Source organism: Calidris pugnax, unplaced genomic scaffold (assembly GCF_001431845.1).
Source record: "Calidris pugnax isolate Ruff unplaced genomic scaffold, ASM143184v1 scaffold15, whole genome shotgun sequence".
In the NCBI taxonomy this organism is placed as follows: Eukaryota; Metazoa; Chordata; class Aves; order Charadriiformes; family Scolopacidae; genus Calidris; species Calidris pugnax.
In genome coordinates, this window is record NW_015090774.1 from 8,457,623 (window position 1) to 8,462,340 (window position 4,718).

The window sequence follows — 4,718 nt, forward strand, 5'->3', positions numbered from 1 at the left end:
GGGGGGGGGGGTGTGTACTTCTCCCTGGGGCCGTCGGTCTCCACAACAGCCTGGCAGCCATGATCCTGTATCCATCAGCCTAGTTCCTCTCCTGGTCCTGCTGTGCATAAGCTCTGCAGCCTGTGGGATGGATCCTGTGAGGTGCTGAGCCCTCATCACCAAAGGGCAAGCCCCTTGCACGTTCCAAACTCTGGGAAAATACTTTCATGGAGCCACAGAGATTTAAGCCACATTCAGATCAATAGAAATAAAGCAAGCCACTTGGCGAGCCAGCACGTCTACTCTTCACCCAGAGAAGCCCTGAGTTTCTACCTCTGGGAGGTGTTTGTAGGTAGGTTCCAAGCAGCACCAGCTCCCTGAAGAGTGAAACAGTGTCCTCTGATGTGTGCCGAGAGCTGCTTTGTGGTACGCTGCGTCCAGGCACGAACAAGCACTCGGCTTTCACCAAGACAGAAGTGAGCACAGAAGAAAGGCAAAGCCTTGACTGACAACAGCAAAACAACCTGGAGACTCCAACCCCGCTGGGATAAGGGACGTCAAACCATAAGGCCTTTGGGCTGTAATGAGGCAACTTCAGCAGTACCTCCAGCAGTCACAGCATGTCCCTCGAAGCAGGTATTTGCTGGTAGCAAATGATAAAAGAGACCTAGGGGTATTTGTCTCTTCTTGCATGGATTAGGCAACAAGCCTGTGCCTGGTATTTTTCAGCTCAGAGAGCTCATCATGCCAAAAATCCTTCCAGCTTTTTGATGGGGGTTGGTGCTTTGAGGATGTATTTCTGCCTGGCTTGAGCTAAGCCACGCAACCCTAATTCTTTATGCTGGTTGGCTTTGCATGGCAGTGGGTGCCATGGTCCTCCTGCCCCAGGTCCTAGCTGGCCATAAACAGCCTCAGTGTGTGCACTGCAAATGAATTTCAACCTAAATTACTGAAGGCACCAACTGCACAAGAGGGTCTTCTGAACATCTGTGCACAGCTGGGTGATGGCAGCAGCCGAGGGCAGCTCCCTGGCTGTTATGGTGACCTCCCCTCCTTCCAAGGGGACCACCGGAGGTGGCACCTCTGCCCACTTGTACCAGCCCCGCCATCGGGCTCCTGCTTTGTGTCTGGGCCTTCCCAGCCTGCAAAAGCTGGCAGCAGCCCTAGGTGTAGCTATGTGTAGTCACAGGGAGAGAGCAAAGGGCCAGTCCATTTAAAGGCAATGCTGGAATGCAACTGGAAAACTTTACAGCATCCATCTCCCAGCTGCCTGGTCCCCAAAGAGCAAAGGCAGCAGCTTTGCCGTGCCCTGCTGACACAGCACCGACAGCAGCCCTGCAGCCTCAGGAATCAAGGAGGGTGCCTTTTTCCAGCCATTCCCAATGGTCCTGCCTGCATGCAACCCACTCCAGGAAGGACTGGCCGGATCTCTGCACCTGCCAAGTGCACGTATAGCAAAGATTATCCTCTCAAACTCTCCTCAACTGGGTCTTCTTTTGCCCTTCAGCAGGAAGTTTTGGCTTCAACGGAAATACCTTTTTCTGCATGGCTTCACTATTTGTGTACAAAGAAAACAGGCATGAGATTTAAGAGTTCTGGGAAACACACAGCAGAGAATCCCAAGGAGAAGGTCAGGGCGAATTATGTAGGGCCAAGAACTGGCTCCTTCCTTTTGCTATTGAACAACAAGAAACATCCAAGTTGTTCCCAGTCGGTACATGGTCTCTCTCAGTAAGCAAAAACTGTCAAATATCTTTTTGCTGAACTTTTATCCCCTTGGAAATATATCTGTGGTGGAAAAGGATGTGTGTCTCAAGGACTATTTTGCATGTTAAGCCTTATATAGCAGCATGCTTTGTTCCCAGGTGGCTTTACTCATGCCCACATGGTGTTGCCTATGACAAATCAGGAGGACTGTCCCACCCTCCTTCAGACCCTTTGAATACTTGGTACATATGGGAAAGAGAGGGAGCCAAGGTGAGGGAGAAGGTATGAAATGCAACCCTAGTTAATGAAGGAATTTTAACTGTCCAAGTCTTTTAATTGGTTGTGGCCTGTCCCTGTGTCTCAAATGCATGTTTCAAGGCAGAAGAAAAGGAGGTAGCTTCCCACCTTGCCTGGGAGGTGAGGTTTGAGCAAACAGTGGCAGGAATCAAGAAAGGGATAAATGGGCTGTGCTTGCCCCAATTGCATCTGCCTGTGTCCTGTCTCCTGCCCTGCCACCCCCAGCACACCGTAGAGGAGGAGCATCTACCAAGAAGCCATTCCCAGACACATTCCCTTCTTCCGCTGGATGCCCCATCTCCAGCTGCCGCCCTTCCTGCCAACGACAGCAAAGGCCAACAGCAGCCACAGCTCTGTATTTCCTCCTCCCAAGGACCAGCTTTCAACTAGGATGTGCAAAACAAGCCCTCCCTCTCCAGCTCCACTTGAATCAAACATAGTCACTGCTGGACACATGTTTTTCTGGATCTCTTCTCAGACTTCAAAGGCTGCTCGCTCTTGCACCCAAAGGACACGATCCTGATGATCCAGTGAATACACAGATACCTCAGAGCTCATCTGCCAGGAGCAGGAAGCCCAAGTGCCCCGTCCCCAAGGATGTCCTTCTGTGCAAAAGCTGCCTGTTTGTGGTCTCCCTGTGCGGGATCCCACCCTAGAGAGAGCCTTAAAGAGATCACGTCTGTTTGTGGTGGGAAATGATAAAAGCCAGAACTTCCACTCTTTGACTCCCATAGTATTTATATTCTTTTAGTAACCTGGGAAAGTGCCACCTCCTACCTGGAAAGATACTGAAAGAGGCTCTACCCTGCGGGGCTGATGGGATGGATGTCCTCTCCTGCCATTCTTTCAAAGTCCATGTCAAGATTACACCTTCCCTCCCCACCCAACAGTCTTAACTGCCAGGAGGCCCCGAGGGCTACAGAACTACTTCCAGATGTCTGCCACGGTGTGTGGGCTGAGTCCTGGCCTCAGCTGCAAGCCACAAGGCGATGTGTTTCACCAGAAGAAGGTCCACAGCTCACGGTTTGCACCTTGAGTGATACCTCAGAAGAGTTAGTTGTGACACCACTGCTGAGCAGCCCACGTCCCTCCTGCTCCCTTCTCCTAGACACCGGGACAGAGCTCTCCCAGCAGCAGGAGCCAAAAGAGGAGAGGCTTCCCAGAATGACAGAGGAGGGGACATTTTGCCAGTAGCTCGGCACCACATACTCCAGTAAAGTTCTTAAACACAGGTAACAGCCTGCAAAGGCATCTCACCGCACATCTGCACGCCCAAAGGGACCTCTGAGGAAGGGATGCCAGTTTGTGCATGGAGTGGCTGTCCCACGCTGTCACCCTCTTCAGAGAAGCTGCCGCTGTGATGGCCAGAAGATGGAGAAAGTCTCGCAGGAGCTGTTTGAGGCTGACAGGTCAGTGGTCTCCCGCCATCCTGCCCTCGTGGCTCGTGTTTGCATTGAACTCATCCAACTCTGTCTCTATAGCCTGGGTCAAAGCCCCACCAGCATCCAATCTGAGGTGGACACAGGGAAGTGCAGCCAAGGTTGGGGACAGTAGCTTACATTATGAGTATCAATACCTGTTTTGCCACAAACTCCCAGGTGACTTTGTGGTGGGATGTTGTGTGGGTGGGTGATGGTTTTGGTTTGGTTGTTGTTGTTGTGTGTTTAGGTGATGGGTGGGGGGGTTTTTTTGATTTTTTTTGTGGGTTTTTTTTTGTGGTTGGACTCGATGATCTCTGAGGTCCCTTCCAACCACTACGATTCTGTGTGATTCTGTGTGATTCTGTGTGATTCTGTGTGACTTTGGGCAAGAAAGCGTGAACACAGCCCTCTTCTCGAGTACACACCTGAAGCCTGACCTCAGACATCTTTCAAACACATCTGCTCGCTTGGCCTGGGCTGGCAGGGCCAAGAAGCAGCATGTGGTTTTAGGACTGCCGTGACTGTCTCCTGAGTCTGCTGGGCAGGAAGGGCTTCTTCCAAATGCTAGACAGAGGCCCAGACAGAGGCTGTTCTTGTCTCGTCCCACCTTAGGCAGAGGGCTGAAGGTCTTTCCCTCCAGGAGTTAACAGTGTGCAATGTTTCTGGCTAATATATAAACCTGATGTTTCGCGCAAGGTTTGTGAGAAGCCAGGCAGGGCATTTCACGGGCAACATCAAAGTGCATAACCCAGGCCTTACACAGCCCTTTCATGCTTGCTTTGGGAGTTTCAGAAACATTTTTTTGCAACGCATACTTGGCCTCGGTTATGGGAAGAAAGGAGGAGGAGGTGGAGGCTGTGACCCTGCACATACTGTGTTTATGAAAATACTCCTCCACCAAACCAGCGCTGGCGCTGCAGTGTTGTCCTTGAGACATGCAGTAGAAGGCTTGCGTGCTGTCTCCCGCTCCCCCCTCCCTCCCTCCCAGCAAAATCCACTCTTGGCAGCCAGCATTTCTAGGAGAGGCTCCATAGCAGAACAGCTTCTTCCATCAGCACCACCCCTAAGCAAAAGCTGGGGAAGAAGGGAGCTCCTGGTTGGAAGTGCTGCAAGTGCAAACAGCTCTGTGCAGCTCGCAGGAAGGGCCCAGCTTGTTTTCATTTCAAACCCAAGCAAGGCAGCGAGTGCTGGCTCTGAGTTTCTGTGGCTTTCGCATCCATTTAATCATTTCCTTTTCTCACTGTTGGCGATCTTCCTCTGCCAAACCCTCCCCTGGACAAGCTCAAACCCTTTTGTCCCCTGTCACAGCATCCC